The sequence below is a fragment of the Varroa jacobsoni genome, unplaced genomic scaffold (assembly GCF_002532875.2).
Source record: "Varroa jacobsoni isolate VJ856 unplaced genomic scaffold, vjacob_1.0 scaffold_647, whole genome shotgun sequence".
Taxonomy (NCBI): Eukaryota; Metazoa; Arthropoda; class Arachnida; order Mesostigmata; family Varroidae; genus Varroa; species Varroa jacobsoni.
Window position 1 is genome coordinate 172004 of NW_019213549.1, and position 22544 is coordinate 194547.

At 45.3% G+C, this 22544-nt stretch overlaps 1 long non-coding RNA gene across 1 annotated transcript; it reads right to left on the minus strand.

Moving 5' to 3' along the window:
* Positions 1-13183: 13183 nt before the first annotated feature.
* LOC147753220 (uncharacterized) lies at positions 13184-22177 on the minus strand. The gene is made up of 2 exons (XR_015311883.1): positions 20878-22177; positions 13184-14439 (listed from the first exon to the last, which is right to left on the minus strand). It is a non-coding gene; the product is annotated as an uncharacterized LOC147753220 (long non-coding RNA).
* Between the last annotated feature and the right edge of the window lie 367 nt (positions 22178-22544).

Consider the following 22544-nt stretch of genomic DNA (forward strand, 5'->3'; position numbering starts at 1 on the left):
TTTAATAGAGCATTGCTAATGGTAAAAAGTTGCGCGAGTCGCGGCCACTGTCAAGGAACTGGTGCGCCACTATAGCGCTTCTATGCGATATTATATAAGAGATGTTTAGCTCTTTGTCATCACCAGAGACACCACTTAACTTGCCGACTTCTTCCTGCCGTGTATCTTCTTCGAGCAGTCTCTATGACTCGTTTACTTTGTTCTGTTTGTTCTGTTCCGCTCTTCATTGTTTCCACCAGTCAGTCCCTTGATGTCCCCCTTGAATATCGTTAAACGGACGACCCAGTCAGTCATTCCTTTTGACACTGCTACCTACCTACAATATCGTAGCTCTTCGCGGTTCGGCACGTTCAGATGGCGGCCGCCCATTCATGATACGGCGACTGTAACTCGAAAGTGGACAGGAACAAAATGTGAACCAGCAGCCGGTGCTGTATAGTTGCGTATAGAAAAAGCTATTGGAATCTATTTTTTGCTAGGCAAAACAGCCAGCTGCCACTGAATGTGGCACGCGAGCAGTCTACATATGCGTGGACCAACAACAGAAGCGAACAGACGAAAACGAAAAGAGCAGTAGGGAAAAAGATAAACGCGCGCGCATTCGATCAACCTGGCGCAGAAGTCCAAAACATTACATAAGAGGTCTGCCGCCTCCAGCCGCTCTCCAATGTTTCGTTTAACGATCATCTTCTATTGCTTTTTACCTGAGTCAGCGTAGAGAAAGACGGGTATCCTGTACAGAATGAACTTAATGAACCTTTCCTTAGTAGACTCTCTCGCCTATAAACTTTTCGTGTCTATAGAGTGCGGAATTATATAGTTCTACGCTTCATCTTGGTTGCCTTTTACTATCTCCAATAGGCCTGCGTTTGGAAAAAGGGACCTAGAGAAAAATATGAGACGCGTTCCAGGTGGTGGAAGAAGTCCGCCCTGTACTACTAAGTACTTCTGCTGGAGTAGTTCCAACCTTGAAGCGAAGGGAATCGGTAGAAGGTTATGTGAGACAAAGTGAGAGAGAGAGACAGTAAGAAGGTCGTAGGGGAAGATGTGTAAGCAACAAAAACTAGTTTTTGGATTCTCAAACAAGGAGCTGCTAGCGACGGGTGCAGCACGCGCTAGGTGATATAACGTGCTATAGTTAGATGTGCTTTGTCCGTGATTGGAGAATGGTCACTCTGCAGATCTGCGGAGATCTTTTCGATTCAGCAACTGGTATAGGCTCGTCGATATTTGCGCATGGTATATTGTGCTATATTTGTACATAACAGCGAGGAGTCGGTTTCAAACTTAACCCAGACAACTTCGCAGGCCAATAGCTTGTCGCCTGAGGGTAACATCGTTGTGGTACGAGCCTTTATAACAGTGATTCGCGTACGCTTCTGTAACCATGTAGGTTCAGAAGACATTTAGCCATCGCTAATTTCTCGCTACCGGCAGATGTGGTCACTGATGATCCACCAGAGGACGCATTCGTGAAACAACACGACAGTCCGCGAAAAAATGTTGGCAAAAGCAGATCAAACAAGCTGAGATTTTCGAATCACGAATTTTCGAAAGACGCATATACCGCTCATCGACAATCAAACTCTTATACACTCTCTATGGCATCGCCATAATGAATAGATTTACGCGTATCAGATAGTGACGGCTGGAGTCGTGGCCGAGAGAGCGAATAATGCTCTCTTTGTGTAGATTTTTGCTGTCGAGTTTGTTCCTAGCGCGCAGCTTTTGTTGTACATGTGACAGGAAAAAGCAGTAGATATGAGTAGGTCAAAGACTGAGATCTTCGAAAACGTGTGGACGTGTTGGGCCTAGAAATAGGTAGATGGAATCAAGAAATAGATTAAATCTAATGAATACTACTATCTTCGACCAGTCAAATGCTTTTCGATCTGGCTCGATGGGAAGTGCAGAATGTGAGCAAGGAAGCACAGCACCAGGATATATTCAGATCTTCATGATCGCAACGAAACGAAAAATGCTGGTGACATATTTAAGGTCGCGGATTAGCAGTATGAGCAAAGCGCTTCTCTTTTCGGTGGATCAATGAACATTTCAGAAGTCTGGTTGTAAGACTCTGGCGTATGCGCAATGTACAGATCCATCTCAGTTTTACCGCGTCTAACTCTCCCCAGCGGACATTGATACACACAAGAGAAATGGCATATACGGACGAGTAAATAGTATTGCTTTTATTTGCGTTTTTGTTTTTCCTTCTGGCCAAACTTGTGCGATATTTTGTGGTGTATACTCCGTAGAGATTTTGTTCGGATGAAGTCGTCGTCTCGAAGTGTCTACCATGTGCAATGGTTTTATTTTTTGCAGAATATTAAATTATTATTAATATGGGTTTATTAGCACCTAACCTGGTTGGGCTATGAATTTAAATTTCACCCCTTTAAGTGATTCATAGTTCTATAAAATGTATACGGCCAACACTACGAACCGACAGGATTATCTGCTGAGTGCACACGGAGGTAGACTGTCAAAAATTTCAGCTATAACACTATGGAAATACATTCACCTATCAAAATCAGAAAAAAAATCCCGTAATAGTTAGACTGTAACGTTACCTCTTCGTAAAATCCTCCTTATCAGTTCCTGTTCAGAACTTTGACCTACGGTAATCTAATGATCTCAATCGTACTTGAATTCAGTAAAAGTTAGTCAAAGTTCGGTCAAGAGATGCAAATACTACTTGATGTTCATATGTTCATTCTGAAGTGCAGCTTGTTTTGGCAGTCTGATCAAATTCTGAAATACGTCAACTGATGTAATCGTTAAAGGCTATTTCTAGGTTTTTTTTCAAGAGCCTGTCATAACGGCACTACTTCACGTGCGGCAGATTTTGTTCCCGCTATGCTGGGTTCTTTGTCGCAAATTCCACCACTATCCCAGTTCGTCCCAGAATAATGCTCTATTGGGTTATATTCTCCTTTTTTTTTTGGTCCTCCTCCTGCCATCGAGAGGTTGGACCTGTGCTGATCCGCTGCTACTGTCGCCTCAGCAGTAGATTTAATAAAAAATATCTTCCCTCATCGACATCGTCGGCCTTCTTTTCTTTTGACCATTACTCCTCCAGTGGTGTTTTCTGCCCAGCGCAACAACTGCCTACGGGATGTTTGCACGAGCACGAGCCTCGTGCAATGCCAAACATAGGCTGAAGTCTCCGCCTCTGTCCGTCTGATATCCGACTCGATGACATTTACTTTGTTTTCACCGTGAATGTTTCGCACTAGTCATCATCAGCTAGTGCCTACTACGGTGGCACATTTCCATAGTATCTAACTATTTTCGCTGGACTACTTTGTAGCGATGGACTAGTAGACAGTATCACACGCCGTATACTTCTAGAGCTCCTCTGTGTCTTTACCTCTCTGCCTTTCCTCGAGAGCGACGAGTCTCCTTCTCGATAGCCGTCCTAATGTTACTGGTTGAACAGGCATATTCGCTGGTACTGATGACTTTAAAACCTCTGTTTTTTTCTTGCCGAAGAGCCGTCCGTACATCCGTCGTAGGTCGTTTCGTTTTCGAAGTACCGGTTTGCTCTCTAGCGAACAAGTCAGATAACGTAGCATTGGGCTCCAGTCACATCGATGCCCATAGCCGGTGCATGTAACGGGCAGTGTGAACTTAGTGCAAATTCGTGCGCGTGCACGGAGGATCGCCTCGGCCGCGATTTGAAGGAACAGCACCACTACTCGACTCAGCCACACTCGACTGCAGCGAGTGTCGCGATGGTTGTCCACAATAAGAGCTACAAGTAAGCTCTATAGCGCTAAGCCAGAAGACAGCACGAGTTGTCAGATCATGGAAGGAAGCAAGCTATAAGCCGCTGACGACTTCAGGGACCTCGGGGAGTAGTCGATTCAGCGCGTGTTGCATGGCCTCACAAACGCTCGCCCATACAGACCTATGTACCTACCGTACTTCGCCAAACATTCGCAGACAGCTTGTCGCTGCTTGCTTACTTGACCGTCTCTCTATCCCGGTGCATGTTAGAGGTAATAAATTTCATGAAATTTCAAGGTCAAACTAGTTGGCCGACCGGCTCGCGAGCTGCCTGTCTGGCTTGCTGTTTCATAGCTTTCACCGGCGGTCGCGGCTCCGCGCGTGGGGGTCGCACGCGCCGACCAAGACTCTCTACCTCTCGCTGTTTTGCTTTCTCTTTCTCATTTTCCCTCGTCGATGCCTCACCTGGCTCTCTCCATTCGTTTTTCAAGACTCTGCTAACTCCCCTTCGAAAGCTCACTCCACTCTAAAGATTTCGTCTGCTGCCTTTCTTTCCCCTCCTTCTCTACGGTGCTTTAACTACACCTCAGCGCACTCTCTCGCGCGAAGCCTTCTCGCCGGTCGCTCCTACTTGGACTCCGTAAAGAGCCTACTACGTCCAGGTTGTGAGCGACAAGCAAACGGCGCGCGCGCGCGCGCGTCCCAGAGGCTACCACAGCGAAGAAAATGGGGAGTTACAGCAAATCTCCTCGAAGCAAAGACGGCTAGCGAAATGGCAAAGAGAAGTCCAGAAGAGTGAAAGTGAGTGCGAAGCAAAAATAACGAGCGAGAAAGTGAAAGGTCGGCTTTGCTGCTGCAACCGCCGCCGCCGCATGGTGTATTTTTTAGCGAATCGCTCATTTGGTCCGCCGCCGCCGCCGCCGCCGCCGCCGCCGCCGCTTCGTCGGCTCGATCCCTCCCCTAGCTCACGAAATAGGAGGAAAAAAGAGACAGACAAGGAGAGAGAGAGTGAGAGGATGCGAAGAGAAGGAGCGTGCGCTGAGAAATCGAAGAACCGGCAAGCGATTCAGCGGAGAGCGGCCGAAGAGTAAAGCCGATCGCGAAAAGGCCACTCCCTCTGTTCGACGTCGGGTGGCAGCGCAATGAACACACACCGGGAGACCGACCCATAGATAAATACATTGAATCAGAGACAGTCGCGAACGGTGACCGAGAATAACAGCCAATGGCAGAGGCGGTTTTGGCATCGGCCGCAACTAAGACACGACGAAGGATATAACACATCTGAGACAACAAATGTCTTTCCTTAGACGCTCTCAGACGTCACCACTCCACCGCATTGCTGCGATGCTAGATAAACCCGACCGCTGTTTTGTTTTAATTTTCATTAGATTTGCCTCGTCCTTAGTGGTAGCATCGGTGGTGGAGATCATGAGGCGTCTGTGGTACACCCTTTCTCCAGGATGCTTGTATCGTTTCGAGGGCTAAGAGGCGCAAAATTCGATTGCAGTTTGCAGGTTACCGGTCAGGCAGCACCGCGTAAACAAGAGCGCCGGATACAACAAAGAGCACAGAAGAAAGGCTGGCCGATTTGCGAACTATGCAAAAGTCTACGTCGACAACGGCTTAACACATGCGTTCTAGGTAATAGTTGACTAAACCTCGACTGTGAACAAAGTAGGTCGAGGCGATGGGCAAGTCATACTGACATGACTGACTTTCAAATATTGCCATTGAAGCTATGCACTGATAATTAGACAATACGAAGATGGATAAAAAGTCTAGGGAAGGCCGATTGCCTAGTTTTAGTTAGAAGTTAGTGTAAAGCAGAAGCAGGCCAGAAGCCTGTAGACATAGGAAGGAAAAAGAAAGTTTAGACCCATATGAATATTAAGAGAGATAGGGAAAAAAAAATAGTTAGAATAAAAAAAAAAACGTAAGCACAATACAGGTCTAGAAAATTCTGCCTATTCTCGAGAAGGTTAAGTGTGTCTCTACAATGTCTATGACAATGAAAATAACACATTATCGTGTGAAGTACACCTAGAACAGCCGAGTAATGAAGAACCACTGTTGTCAGACAATCAATCTTTATTTAAAAAGCAGTCATAATAATAATAATAATAACCAATATGGCTATTTTTTTTAATCGCTTGTAACTTCATTCTTCGCATCCGCTCGTGACAGCTTCTCGCACTCGAAATATTTCGTGTCTGCTTTTGTACATCTGTTCCCTCGAACTCCGACCGCCAACTCTGACCATGGTCCACCCTTTAATCCATGCTGGATCACCTTTGTCTCGAAGAAACTTAGTACTCACGTGTCTACTGCGCTCCCCATAGATGAAATTGTTAGAGATTAAAGTCGCCCTAGGCATTTAGCCTGATTCTAGTCAGTCCACTTAAGCCATACTTACTACTTGTGGTCAGTTTGTGTCTCGAGAACTGAATGGGCACGAGAGGCACTGTAGTTTGTTATGCACACACATAGTCACATACGCCAAGCTATGGTACAATATATGGATCTCCACGAGTTCCCAGCGTCCCAAAGCCACAAATGATCCCATCACGAACCCCTGCCATTGGACGATGGTCTGTTTAAGCATGTTCTCTCGTCACAGTATAAAGAAGGCGATGTTGGCACAACGGGCAAGTCGCCCTCGTTACACCATACGCCTGAACGCTCTTCCTGGTATCTCTCCTTCTACATCTTCTCTTCTCTCTACGCATTCGCTAGTGATTCTTGACGCCGCGTCTAAACCAACGTTGTTAAGAAATGAACGCTGTCCGAACTCAGAAGACCGTTGGGAGCAGTTAGGTGGAATACACGCGAGGTGAGCTTCTTCGTTTTCCCTAAAAGTACATTGTGAGTGAAGATCTCTCTGGGTTCCCGACTTTGTGCGTAGGGCTCGAGTTGATTGGCAGCTCCAATAATTCCCTTTTGCGTCCAATGTATATGCTGTCGTAGCCGTCATAACAAATGCAAACAACGAACAGGCCCGAGAGTGTCGATCTGCCATTGTATTTATAACATTGAAGTGGTATATATGTATATATATCAGCACCCGACGATACTGAGTCATTGACGAAGTGAAGAGTGACATTTCGAAACGTAAACAAAGTTTGTTAAGATTTAGATAGTTGCGCTGTCGAAAATAGTAGGCACCGTGGCCTGGCTGTCAGCCCTCGTGCTACGAATAATGATATTTGGACCGTATAGTTCTCGTAGAAGTACTGACCGTTTTTGAGATTCGGCGCCATATTTTGTTGCGCCGAACTGCAACACATTTGTCGACTATTAGTGGTATCATGTACAAGGGGACGTTATAAATGAAGTGGGCTTTATGCAATGAGCGGCAGGTAATAGTGCAATATCTTAAAATGAAGAACGCCACGATCTAAAAAATCAAATATAGAACGTATCTGAAATTGTACATAAATGTACACAAGCCCAATTTTCAATTGAGGCTTAAATAAAATGAATGATCCAATTTGAGATTCAGCTATCTCCAATAGTCGTCCGTTGGACTTTCTATTGATTTGCAACTTTTGAATCTAGAATACAAGTCACTCTTACGTACTGTTAATCGAAGGGCCACACACTCTATTTGATCATCATCCTTATTCTAGAACTTTTCGTTTGACCCCATCCCGTTTCTGCCCCTCCCTATGGTGCATTCGTATAAGAACATGCAACCAGCCGCAGCAGTAGGAATAACTATTGCGTTAACCGATAACGAAAGACTCGTCATAAACACTGACGAAGAGACCAGCTCAATTGGCTGTTGACAATTACTGAAAAAACAGTGAATGATTCATTTGCGTGTCCAGATCACTCGATCACGATCAGATCAAAATTGAACGCTCTGCATCAACGATAGACGATGACCTATCACAGCGGGCGGGCGGTAAGTATGCATGTCTAGTGATGCAAGCACTCTATGCCTACACAGACAATACGGATTCAGTATGTTCAAATGTATTTGAAGACCCAGGGAAAGCAGTTGTGCATATACATATATATGGCAGTAATCGGGTTGGCTCGATCGAGGGTAATGGCCGCCGTCACAGCCGTCGATGAGGCCTGTGCCGAAAGCCTCATCATCATCAGCAGCAGCACGATCAGCATCAACAATAATATTATGTACATTCTCATACCGAGTTTAATGATGACAAAGTCAGACTGGCCATAAAAATCACGAGTTGCGGCATCAGTCGCTGCAGCGGTAAGCAACGGCGGCGTAGTTTGTAGCGAGCGGCGTCTTCTTCATTCATCCAACAAATGACATTGACCGCCCCCGCGATGCATAGGAGACTGCAGACGGCTGGCCCGCACGCGAGCGGAACAAAAACTGCTCAGAGAATATCGAGCTAGCGCATTTTTTAAAGCGAACGCAACACGCACGCAGAGAGTAATACGACTGCCGAACTGTCGGAGGTTTCGGAGCAGCAGACTTCAGCTTAAGTCTGAACGAAGGTGTGATATGTGGGTGACCTTCAGAACGATAGTCGTGGCCGGATTTCAGCGCTCAGAGCGATCGGTCAGCTGTGTTAGTGTTCGAGTCCGGTCTCGTCCGATCTGCTCGGGGTCTACGCTCGCTCCAGCGCTGCCAGAAACCTCAACGTGGGGATTTCCTGAGGGTTTTCGAGGCTTACAACAATCGACCCAGCTCAAACTTGTAGCTAGAGTTATGCAAATTACTAGAAATATACGTGGACAGGCAGGCTGTTTTGTATACTGTTCTGCAATGGGTTCGGATATTGACTTCTCCGTACAAGCGTAATTTTTTCTGCAACCGGTGTTGTGCCCCTTGTACTTGCAGCCGCAAAAGCAAAAGCCTAGAAAAGGTAAGCCGGTCCTATACATCCAAAATTGTTTTACTTTTTAACATGGTCGTAACTAGTTAAAAAGCATACAAAATGTATGAACTACATGGTGTTAACAAAATTCACTAAGATTATTTATACGGACATTGAGAAATGGATGTGGTGATAATGAAATATTTTAATTTACGAAAATTTCTTACGAAAACGGAAATAGCAAAAAACATGCTGTTTATTCCACGTGGTCTTTACTGATCTAAAAGTGTGCCTTAACAATTTGAATGGGTGTCTTTTGTCCTGCAGGCACTCCCATTACCTTGATTATCCGAGATTGGTGACTCCGAAGGAAATCCACCGGTTTCGTTTTGTCCCTTCTATGATACTCACCCTCATACGACGTTCGCTGTCAGAGAATGGACCCGGCAAGCACGCGTCGAACGCCTTTGTCATGTCTGCATACACCGAGACGCGTTAACCTGCCCTCATCTCGCCTACAAACTTAATCTTTTGCTAGCTAGCCCATTTGAATATAGATTCGATTTTTCATCTTTTTCTTTGCCGATCCAGGCTGGACACGGATGCAGAGAACCTCTTCTCTGCTTTTCCTTTGGATCTACTATTCCCGGCGCCTTTATAAAGGTGACATTCGAAGGAACGCTAGCGACCTCGATTCTTGGCCGCCCCCTCAACGCTAACTGACCTTTACGAGTAACAGTCAGATGAGCTACTGGCCACTATGGGCCTACTGATTTAACGAGTCATCGCTATATGAATGTCTATTCGTGTAATGTTAATGTTGTGCCGGTACTGTTGCAAATTGGACGCTTCGTTGGCGCCCCCGCCGCCGATGAAAATTATGTCACAGGTAAGGTTAGTTGCATAGGCCAGCTGGAGACCTATACAGAACGCAGGATTTCGTCCTTAAAATAACGCTTTACAAAGCATAGCTCTGGCGTTCAGCAAATTCCACATATCAATACAACTACATGCTTCATGGCCATAATAATAGCAGCAATCGATGTTGAGTTAGAGTAAAGCAGTGTAAAAATTAAGGCGGTCAGCTTATTCGGCCAATATTTAACAAAAAGAAAAAAGAAACTATATCCAATGTGCAATGGTTACATATTGAAGGCGCGTTTTTTGTATATGCGACAATAATCCGGACACTAGACTCTGGTATTTTTTGCAATTCTGAGTCCCACTTCTACTTTTTTTTAAAAAAAAAGTCGAAATAGGGCTGAGAATTGGGGCTGAAAAGTAGGCTGAGAAACCAGTTTCCAGGATTCTAACTAAAATCCAGATCCTTATAGCTCTTGGTCTTCTCCACTCCTTTTGCGCCCGTAATTTGATGAGCTTGATGCGGGTTTAGTTTTGAAACGTTTAGTATTTTAGCTCCAGTATATGCGCAGAATTTTCTAAATAATGCTGTGAGACAATGAAATATACAATATCGTATTAGAAAGAAATTTTTAAAAGGAAAATAACTATCTTAGCCGCGTATTTTAGGGTCGTAAAACTGATGTTTCTTTACGCGACTCTTTTCCCCTTAGCCCTAGCCACCATTCCAATTTGGGCCTTACTCAGTCGAACTTTACTAGCGATTTTACCGCTCCCGTTAGGCCGATTTTCTGGTGCTGGTCCTGCCGCTTTCGCTGCCGCAGTTTCGCCTCTAACTCGATCGCCTCCAATCGGACATTTCGGCGGTCGACATGTGAGAAGGTCATGCTGAGACAGGAGACAGCGCTCCATCATCTGCGGCGTTCCCCAGCCGTCTCTCTCGACCGACGCTTAACGGAGACCATCTTGCGCATACGGTGAATCCACATGAATTCGGATGATTTTCGACAAAACGATGCCGATTGAGGGGTTCATGAGTCCTAGCATATACAGTACTATTACTATCACCTCTGCTGCTGTTGAATCCCTACAACTCGCTCGGCAAGGAACGCTCGGCCCACTCGAACTAAGTACAACGATCAGCGATGAAATAAGAAACGGCAAGCTATAACTTTACTAAAATTACGAAAACAACTACTATTGATTATAGCTGCTTCACAGACCTACTGCACAGAGACACACATATGTATTTCTATATGACTCGTAGGATCTGTCTATGCGTGACCGCTTGGTATAAATTGGATTTAGTAGCGGCGACCGTGGCGACAGCAGAGACTGTTATAAGGCTGACGTCGGCTACTGTGAGGCTTTCTGCAAGTTTAGCCTGAATACAGGCGTCCTCAAGGTGGGGCCGTCGCAGGATGGCGAATTGGGCCATCGATGTTCATTCATCAGCTGATGGCCAGTAGCTAAGTCGAAACCAGCAAAGAGATGCTGCCGGGATCCTGTGATGCCGATGCGATCAAACGTTGAACTCGATCGATTCACAAACTCTGTGTATGTGCACTAGTTATATATTCGAATGAATGAACTAGTAGTATACATTGGCAGCAGTAATTCAGTAGAAGCATAATAAGAGTATCGGACGACTAGAGAGATAATGGAACGGACGCAGGACAAGCTTGATTGACCAGATTTTGATTCTCTTGTGGACGCCCACATACAAGCAGCTGATCCCGCTGACCGATTTCCTTAAATTTGGGATAAATGAAAACAGATGAAAAGCTATCGGGTCTAATGTAGTTTTGTCTACGCTGGGATGGGATCAAAAGTACGAAATAAGGAGCAAATTTGCCAAAAAAAAAGGCCCATTTTAACCAATTGAAAAAAGGCATAATGTAGAAAAAATGACGGTATCGTCACCATTTCATATCGATGCTGTCGAAGAGAAAATGTGAGCATTTGGGTGCAAAGATCCTTGCAACAGGTTTCGGTCGCTAGAAATGATTCACAACAATCAAAGACGACAAAAGGATTACGTCTACCTCAAAAATGCCACTATATAAAATTCATAGAGAAAAAGTATACAGAAGTCAATCCTCCATATATATATATATATATATATACATATGTTAACTTCGGTGTATTGGCAAGTAGAAAAATATGACCCGTTTATTTCTCGTTCGGAGATACTTTGTCTCTGTAGTTTTTTTCCATTTCTTTTATACGATGGGAAGAAGGCCTTCATAGACTGCTCTTACATTGCTGTCTTGATGGACTTCGGGCGTGGATCCGAAGTCAACGACGCCCCAGCGTTTTTTCTTTTAGAGGGCATTGAGCCGCACCCGCACAGACTGTCTCTGTCTACATTACCAACACAGAAATAATGACCACCACTGGGCGAAAAGAAACGCCATCTTACAGGAGTGTATCATTTCCCCCCTACCGAGCCAAATGCCACTTCATCTTATCCCGTTCGACCCCATAGTTTCAATGTTCCAATACACCTGATAGTACGGATGCATCTCGGGATCTTTTTCCACCTCTTGTCGAACCGTCGAATATCGCTGAATGCCACTGGAGTACCTTCGTAAGTTTGGTAGTCCTCCGTTCGCGACGACTATGGAAGTCCAAATAAGTACAGCAAAACAAGATGATGTTGTCGGTGAAGATAGCAGAGATATTGCGACCCCTATAAGGTCCATCGATCGGATCGGTGTTCCTCCTGCTGCTGGTGAAGCGATTCCCTGTTTTCCTGCTCCACGATCTATTTATTTCGCACCCCTGCTTTCTCAGTCAACCGTCGTGTCTCTCGTACAGCCGGGGTGTGGCAGTGGCAGCCCCAATGGCAATCAGAAAAAAGAAAGGGGACTGAAGTATCATCGGGGCATGGGCACAAGAGACAAAGGGCAACCGAGAAAAGGGAACTGAACGAGAGCAAAGGATTCTCATCAGATCAAAAAGGACACCCCGATTTAACATTGGCATCAAGCCGTACCACCAGCTACTGGAGTCCGATAAACCGCGGACGTAAACTACGGCTACGAACCGAGAGATAAGCTCAGTAGGTCAAGCGGGGCCTACCGCTAGAAGAAGAGGGAGAGAGTTCGGGGGCTGTATAGGTATGAGTAAAACGAGTCGATGACCGGGAAAAGGCGCAAAGAAATCTCACGAAAAGATGAACCCCCTGTATCGACTCGGAAATAAAAGGAGCTGGCTGGCTGGCTGGCTGGCTGGCTGGCTGGCTGGCTGGCGCAGGTGCTCGCGCTCGTGACATCGGCGCTTTGAAAGAGAATATAAGACAGCTTCTGCGGCTTGACCAGTAGCCAAGGCCTATCCCGACAGGCAGGGCTTGCGATCCACTGGCTAGGGCAAAGCAGCATATTGAGTATGGCTGAAGTCGAAGCTGTTACTCATATAGAGAAAAGCATGCGGCGACAAGGAAAACTCCGCCTTCGTATAGCTAGTTTGGTCCGGCTGTTATTATTAGGCACATTCAATGGTCGACTGTGTATACTATGAATAACAGTATAAGAGAAATAACATCGGCGATCACGCACGCTGAACATTGCCAACTAATTGAAACGCTGTTTGGTTTTAAGTAAGCCGGCTGAATTTACCATCGTTCCTTATGAGATGCATATAAAAATAGCACGCAAACGTATGCAGATTTGGATTGTTAATTTTTAACACAAAAGCACATCGTACACTGAGGGCCACTGTGAAGAGAGATATGAGTACAGCGGCGTCTTGTCAACGTAAAAACGAGAAAAATTAAACGTAAGCCAAAATGGATCTATCGTAGATGACAAACAAATGCCTTTTATTGAATGCATATTTCTATAGCTCACAACTGGCATCCAAGCGCGATAAAAATGCTGAAACTTACTTTTTATACAATTACTTTTCATAAGAATATTCTGTTAACTATAATAGATTGATCAAGACATGATACGATTCGCGAAGGCCACTATCTTCTACGACGCCCCGCAGGTATTATAATAGTTCAAAAGGTTATGACCATCATCCGAATCGCTTCATGATTCATCTGACGTCCTCATATATCAAAGTTTCTTTCAACGTTAATAAGACTTTATACCTACTTAGGCCTATTAGGTGAAGTCTTTCGATACGAGTTATGCTGAAAGGTCGTTCCAATTACATCTAAACATAGCGTAATTTTTGAATCAGTTCCTCATTGTATCGCTTTACGTCGATCTCGTTTCCACTCACGTTAGAGCTTCCCAGCGTCATCTTATTGAGACCTGCGAAACTAAGCTCCGTATTGGGTTATTGAGTACTCTGGAAACTCGCCAGATCTGAAGCTAATCAACTTATTATTATCGTCCCATTGGACCAATAGGTCCAAGTAGCCGTGTTTAGTAGCCAATATGTTTTTCTGCATAGGAAAGGTCCTCTGCTTTAACCCAATAATGTTTGTGATATAGAGGGCAGGCGGCGCTTTATGTGGCTTAAAACTTCAAGCCCGTCGTTACGCTTTGTCTCAACAATAACACATTGACTACTCTATATTACCTTTTTTATTGCATACAATTCCATTCACTTGTCACAGCATCGTCTAATAGGAACTACCCTACAAACCAAATCTTGCCCTGCAGATATTTAGCTAGTTAAAATCGAATGGGTTGTCCTGGGGAGCGATTTCTGTGTTACCGTATCTGTGTATGGAAAAAAACAGCAGCAGCAGCATTTGGCCGCAAACGCGATTCCCGCTAGCTCTTGTCTACAGTGGCGCACCACTATAAGCCATATGATGTTGATGGCGTCGTTGTGAAATGTGACCGGCGTACCGGACGACGATCAGTTCGAGTTGAGTTCGCATCGCGCACGGCCTGAGAGTTCCGGACCGAACGAAGTTTGGGGTCGCTTTAGATGATGTTGTTCAGGAAGCCGAAGACACGATGAGTGCGTGGCTCGACCGAGCTCGAAACGAACCCTGGACAGGGAAGACCACAGGAAGATCTAAGGGCAGCGAGACAGAAGGGGGAAAACGATGCGGTCTCTAATGCACGAAGAACAATTGCCCCTGCAACGGCAACAATGAGGTTGTCTCCGGTTAGAGGGAACAGATGACCATTTGACATGCAGACACCTTGCTTATTGCTGCTACGTCTTTCGTTAAAAAGGGTTTTTCCCTTAGGCTCGAAATTGTGCATCATAAGTAAGGCAGTTTCGATCTCGGTGGTGAGAACATTAAGATGTATATTAAGCAAAGTTCAGATAGAGGTTTCAAACGTTTTTACCATATCTATATTCCCTACATGAAGCATAATCAGTTGTTTGTTATTTCGTTTATACCTTTATTATATACCTATACATCTATATCACCTTTGTCCTAATTTTTTGTAGTTAAAATTGTATAGGCAAATGCCGTCCCCGTGATGGCGTAGTGGGTAACATATTTGCCTGGTCATATTAGGGACACGTGTAAATATTTAAAAAAAGCCGAAAGAACTTTGGATTATCTAAGCGGATCCTATCTGATACAAAGCTCCTTATTTTTTGTTCTGTATTTTTATAGTTGTAGCAGACGACACGCTATCTGTGCGCACATTTTCTTGGTTCGGTTCGGATCGGGCCGGCTTTGTTTTTTATTGGGTATTTTGCAAATAATTGAGGCCAATAAACTCGGAGTTTACGCTCCTCCTGCTGGAGAACCGTCCTCTTTCGACGATCGTAACTTCCGCCGAGGGCCTCTAGTTCAACGGTCCTTAAAGGGCCTGCTGCCTGCAAAGCGGCTCCCATCATCGCTTTCATGTCTTCGATGCGTTGCTGCCGGGGCTGCCGTAGTCGTCGGTGTGACCGCTTTCGCTGCTTTTTCCGCTGCATTTCAGCAGTGCGTCTACGCAGGAGCGGGGCTTCGAGGCCGAACACGTATAGGCTGGAGCGGTACGGTGCTCCAGCGCTCCGGCGCTCCACTCCAGTCTACTTCAAGTCTCCCGCTCTCTCAGCCCCTTAGAAGTGCGCCTGCCGCTGAGAACACCCGTTGTCGAGCAAAACAGCCGGCATGGCTTGCCAGCTTTATATGGGACCATAACAAAGGTTCCTCTCGGCGAAACACAAAATGCGCTCATTCCATGCGCTCACCTCATCCCAGTGTACCATATTGTGGCGCGCTGTAGCCATCCAAGGAAAACTTACTCAGCCCCTCATGGGCTCACAGCAGAGTATTTTTCTGTTGGGGAACTCCTCGAAGTTACCTGGTGACCAGGTAGCCTTGGAGATCTTATACTGGAAGTGCAGGTTGCAATATTTCAACCAGTACTGTAGTTATACGATTAAACCTCGCAGACAAACCAAAACGCTTTTGAGTGCTTATCGTTTTTTGTGCCGTGACTTTTCATCCGAGAAATAGGACTCGTGGGGTCGACTCCGCTTGACTGGATGGATTATGCAGTAAAATGTGGATTCCTCACGAGACCGCCATTTTATATCACCATTGGGCCTTGGTTCCTGTGCTGACCCATGCTGAAGCACAGGGAATAGGGTCGCGCGATGGCAGCATTTTATACCATTTTATGCGTTGCCCCTGCCGCTATCGTTGTTTCCTTACTCAGGACTTTTACACCCGACTGAGAAGAACGGATAGCTGACGGGTCGACCCGAACCAACTAAAGTAGTATCGCCTGAATGTTGAAGCTACAAGATGCTTCCGGCACTGCCTGCGCCGCTGCTAAAGCCAGGGGTCTCAATTCTCGTATGGAACCAGCGAAGAGAACGTTGCTGTCATTTACAAGCCCCAGAGAAAAAAGAGGAAGCAGAGCAAAACCAAATGGCCCCCACTAATGCCGTTATGAATAAATTAACCTGCTGTTTACCCACAATGAGTCTTTTAAAAACTGAAACTGATGGGATTAAATCAAGTAGATCCTGACCAGAACCTAGTTTTCATTGTGTCTGCTGATGTGGGAGTGTGCATGTTTATTTTCCTATATCTTTATAGCTGTTGCCTGCAGTCTGGTTAAAAAGGATACCAAAGATGTGCAAAGTTCAAGTGCAAATCATAGCATAAATGCCCTTGAATGATTCATTGGCGCGTTTCGTATTATAGGCCTATTATAAAGCGAATTAAATAACTGAGTTATCTATGGATAGGAATGTTACGCAGACATTAATTCCCACTCAAATAAATACGCATTTTCATACATATGTGCGAAGAGTCGACAGCCTCTCTTCTGTTCTTCTTTCTTCTGCAATCAAAATCTTCGATGAATAAATCTAATTAACCATTGAATGAGCTAAATTTTGACGACAGTTTACCGGTGCATCACCGTGTGTAAGAACTTCGATTTTTCATTTGTCTTCATTTTTGTACCGTCTTCCGAAAGTCTACGGGCTGCGGCCTCGGCTCTACTCAAGCTTCCAATAGGTTTTACAGTGGCAGACAATTTATCCGTTATCCCAGCGTTGGTTAGATTTTCCCTTTCTTCCTGAATCTCCACTCTTCTTTTGTGCCCGCGCTGGTCCCAAAGTAAAAGCATAGTATGGGGAAGGCTCAATCTTTCTTCTTTAGCGGGGGCGGTACGTACTGCTGGCAGCGTTCGCTATGTGTGTGTTCGTGGCGGGGGTGGCGATGGTGACGGTCATCGATGAGAAACATGCGGACATCGACTAGCAGCCAGCAGTCAACGGCAGCCGCAGCGGCTGGCACAGGGTTTAGTTTGAGTGAAGGCAGGCCTCTCACAGTCCTCTCGTCAGAGGTCATCTTTCCATCTTTGGGCAGCAGCACAGCAGCAGCGCCAGTATCGGTAGCCAAAGCTTCAGCAGCGGCTCCACCATTTTGAGTGGCTGGGTTAGTTGAAGATTGGCTGGTCGTCCACCACTACCAGACCGCAAAACTCTGCTAGAATCACCACAGTTGTTATTGCTGCTGCTGATGCTGCTGTTGAGGTTGGCTACGACTTCTACTGAACTCAGCCGCACTGACTTCGTTCATTCGTTGCTTCGTAGGTTGGCCGGTTGGGCGACGCGCTGCTTAACGATAGGCAGGCGGCAGCGGCTTAGGGAAACTGGCTTCGTTTCGGCGGGAGCGTTCCTTTCGGAGAGTGGACAAAAGTAGCGGCCGCCCCCACCTCCACTCTACGAAGTGGCTGTCGCCGCTGATGCTGCCACTATCTGCGGTAGCACTGGCGGCGAAATAGGAGGGAGCACTGGAGCACCCATTATAGAATGGCTCATTGCGGTGCTCTCGCATCGGCCGTGCGAAAGCCGGATGGGCCCGTCTGACTTTGCGATCGTTCGCGGAACTGCTGTTGTTGTGGTGCGCTATGGCCGCGGTATCTGTTAGGGTGAAAAAATAAGATAAAAATACTGTCAGACCTATGATGGATCACCCCCGAGAGAGAATCGCCTATGCAGTCGCCGCCACTGGCCGCTGCTTCATCAGCTTGAGCAAGGGTAGCGGCGGCATTAGGGAAAGACTGGACGTTAGTTGGTCGATGGTGGATAAAGAGTGGGAGTTCACTGAAGGAAAGAAGGGCGTTGGGGAGGAAAAACGGGAGAACTGAACTGATCACGATCAAGACTGAAGGAAGGTCTACTTCGTTATCAGTTTGTCAACTCTAAGCTGAGTAAAGGTCTAAAACGATATCGCTAGCTAAGGCTCATCGTGCAGCTCCGCCTTGAATTCCCACACACCGGCTCCTCACAAGTTAAACGGAAAGTAATAGCTATACAATTCTGGATAACATACGCTTCGACATAATTGATCAGTTATCGCAATAAGGCCTCCAAAGCAGACAATGAGGTGGGGCGATTACGTAGCTATTGGTCAATGGATAGGCGTTCAACAAATGCTGTAGAGCTTTGAAAAGACTTCGTCGAGATCCGAGCGTGTTAGAACCAAAAACCATGTCGGTTCATTGAAAGCAATGGAATATTTCCAGAGAAGCGTGTCCCTAACATGTCATTAACGTGAGTATCCCAGCGTATGCCTGTCCTAGCGGAAATGCTTAGGAGAGCAACTTGGAGTATCAACAAGTAATTTGGGGTTCAATAGATGTTAAACAATAACAGATGTTTAATATCTTAATGTTGGTATAATTGGCGGAGCGAAACAAGACATGCAACTGTGTAAAGGGACAACCGATGCAATGGACTACAAATCCTACGGGGACGGAAGTCTTTTTTATAGGCGAAATTTCGATCTTTACCAACCGAAGGAGAGGAACCAATCTTTTACTAGGATGAATAAATGGCTGGATTATAAAGTAGGTTTGTAGATGGTTTTTATTCTAGTCCATATTACTTTTATCATGTTATAGGTTTTTTGTACAGCACGACAACGTCGCATTGCACTCGTACCTTGGCAAATGTAGCCTATATTCATATAGATATGTCCTGTCAGGTTCCGGTGCCATTTGGATTCATTGTTTGGCCATGAGTTCGCATTGTAAATATACACAGGCGAATGTAAAGTAGGCCGAAACAAAGTGGCAGCACTGCACTTACTACTTGCTAAATAGAGAGAGAGAGAGAGAGAGAGAAAGAGCGGACCGGGGCTGCATCCTCGTATCAGATCGCATTTTCCTGCTGTCGACCCAAACAAACAGCATCTATTTGAACCCAATTCCTCTACCACTGGACAGTTCTCTGCCCAAACATGCATCTAGCCGTGGTACTGTTATCTATTGGACACTGGCATCAAATGCCTATACCTTTTACATACATATACATGTACATATGAAATTCGTGGAACCCGAGTGGCGTCCCTTCTCGAGTTACCTTCATTCAGTTGAGGGTAGACGGGGCGTGGAGCAGGCAAGTCTTGGCTATTTTCTTCTTAGGAAAACCTTTTCGATTCTCGTCTCTTCAGAGGTACGTCGTTCTTGGGGGCGGTGGTACTCGCTTTATCTGGCATGTTCTGTTGTGATGCGGCAATTACAGTTTGGCCTAGATGGACATCACCATGCACACTCGATGTCTAAGGTATATACCAACGAACAGCTCGATATATTGGAGTTGTCTCTAAATCCTTGCCATACTTATCATACTTGCTTACCGCATTTTCATATGGACGCGTTCCCAGAGAGTGGATTTGCCCGCTTTTCTCTTCTTGGTAATGCGGGTTTCATCTTGCTGACAAAAATGAGACGAACGGACACGGCTTGAAACACAGATGGGGGCAAAATCATGTTTGAGTTAGCTCGTTCGTTTGCCACCTTCACCAGCTTCTTGGGCAACACAGAGTCAGGGCAGAAAGACATGCAGTAATAACGCCGATTTGTGTTTTAGGGCCTCAGGCCTGTTGTCCACATACGAACACTCTACCGAGAACTAACACCCCATCCACAATATTTCGCTGCATAGTAGTTAAGTATGAATTGCAAGATTTCGATTTTGCTACTCCACCTACACCGGCCGTTGCAGAGAACTACACAATTCACTGTGTCTCCTCCTCTGTCTTGATGGTTGTGTGGGGAAATAAATAGAAAAACAAAGAAAAGAGCCAACGACAGAAGCCAAGAAGGAGGACAACCCGTGGGTGGTAACATTCGTTGGCACATCAATACAACCAAGCAAGCGCGATTGTCAAGTTGACGAGATAGCAGAGAAGCAAAAGGAAGACTGTACAAGGACTCTTCATTTAAGGGGTGCAGAGAATATCGGCTGGAGCAATCGACGACCATCTACTTTGTTTTCTGTAGAGTCGATAATATCTATCGTCGATGAAATTTCAGGCTGGCGCGGGGATGCGTCGGGTACCATTGTATTATAAACATACAATTTACCTATCATTTAATTGAAGGAAGGAGAGAAGTATCGCAACAACGGGTCCAATATTATGTAGAACATAAATAGCAGAAGGTTTATCTCATGAGGTGCTACTTCACGTTGCCTGGTCGACCGTACTAGATTGAACGCATTGTATTAGCGTAGTACAGTGACATCGGATCGTACAAGATTGAATTTCTAACAGGTTGATGATAAAGGTGAATGTTCCTGTCTACATTTAGGACGTTCTGTTCCGCGCCGAAAAGGCTTCAAGTTTGAAAAACTGAATCTAAAAACTATAGGAATCAATGAAGCATTGTAGGTTTGGAGGTCAAAGTTGAATGGAAGGATCTCCCCATTGAACATCATGTACAAATTATGAGCACAAGAAACCGCAGATTCACTAAATGATCAAAGCAACGGTTTCAGTAGAAATGCTACGCTAGATTTCGCATTATATCTTTAGTGTCGTTATTATGAATGACTACCACCGTGCGCCTACTATGTATGACATATCTAAGCCGATAATGTACGTATGCACGATAGAATAGGACCTAAACAACGATTCTGAGAGACAAAGGTGTTAATTCCCGAAGCTGTTGGCGATTATTTAAACTCACAGGATATTATCAACATGCAAGCTCCTGCATGTTAAGCGACATTTCACTTGACCGATATGTCAACCATACACTGCAGATATATATATGCCGTGGTATCAAAATTTTGCAAAAAAAATTATACATCAACTCACCTTAGAAACTGAAGTCAGTAGCGTCAATACGGCAGTGGTAAAAGGCATCTAGTTTAACATTCTTGCAGGCCTTATGACGCTACCTTGAGAACTTAACACGGCCAGTCATCGATGCGTAGCTGTCTGCTGTTAACGTATGCCGTTTGTCTGAAGTCATCATTAACGCTGGAACCATTAAAACTCCATAAATTGGTGAGCAGAATCTAACAAATCAGCTAGGGTTGGCGGCGAACATGCTGTACCACACTGACCACCATAGTGGATTAGTATCGGCGACCAGGCAAGCGGCGGACCTCGATCATGTCGGCGCCGACGAAGAAGCAAGATAATATCTTGCTCCAACTATTACTGCTGCTGCTGCTTCCCAAAGAGCTGCTACTACTTTTCGTTGTTAGCTTTTTCTTTTAGTTCGTTCGCCTCCATGGATCCGCAGATACTGGTCTTTCCATCCTCTTCTCTTACGTCTATGCCTGACTAGGCTACCCCCACAATCATACCGTCCAATAGACAGTCGCCTAACACCCACCCCTTGTGACCACTTTCGAAGTCCTCCTAACCATCTAAAACCCAGCCATGTTTCAACTCATCCTCAGCCGTGGACTTCTGAGGAAAAGGCGAAGCTGAATACAGGCCACCACCAACACAGATGATTAGTACCACTACTGCCATCATTATGATAGGCCAAAACTAGCCCATACAAAAGGAAAAGGCCTGAGCCTATACGCGAAGGACACGAGACCGAGCGGTATCGAAGCTGTAAAACTACTGGGCCAAATCGTCATCCATTGCTTACGGAGGGTAATATGCGGTTAGCCTAGACCGGGACGTGTAGATCAGAAGAGGTTGTCGTCTGGGTTCGAATCCGGGCAGAGACACACGGCTCGCTTCGTGCTCGAAGCCGGTCGTCTGTCCGACGAAATGCCCAATGACGATACCGCACGCAGAGAGATCAGAACGTATAAGTGATGCAAGCGTTTGGAATTTAGTTGAAGTACACGTTGTACTTCTCGCTGAACAGGTGGGTCAGACGATCATCGCGAACCAAAAAAAATGCAACAAAGGGAAATAACGCGATGCTTGATTTTTATCAAATAAAATAGAGGTACTTTATTGGAACAAGGAAACAGTTCAGGGGTATTAAACATAGGAGACACTCAAAAAGATCATGGCATAGGACCTTATGAAACGAGAAATTGAATGTGGCGGCCAAGCGTAGAAAATATTCAGGAGGGATGATCGTCTGCTCTAAAAATTAACTAGTTCGAGTTTTATGCATAATAGCGCCGTTAGGCATATCATCATATCGTTTACGCCAAGGATCGCGGGTGTAGTCTGCACCAACGACAGATACAACAAAACAGATGTGATAAACTAAAAAAAAAAAAAAAAACAGAAGTACAAGCATAACTGCAGCAGACCAATTCGACGACACTGACAAAGGGGATGCGTGCCCATTTTCGCCACATAAAGTATGATACAAAAATGATTATAAATTTATTTGCGAATGAACATACAAAACAGTCCAAATGAAGACACACCAGAAAATCATGCACGAGATTTTCTGCATATGATTTACAGTTTATAATGTAAACAATAAATAATAATATTCTCTATACTAGCAGTGATGACATTCACTCTATCAAAAATCCACATAGCCCCCATGGCAG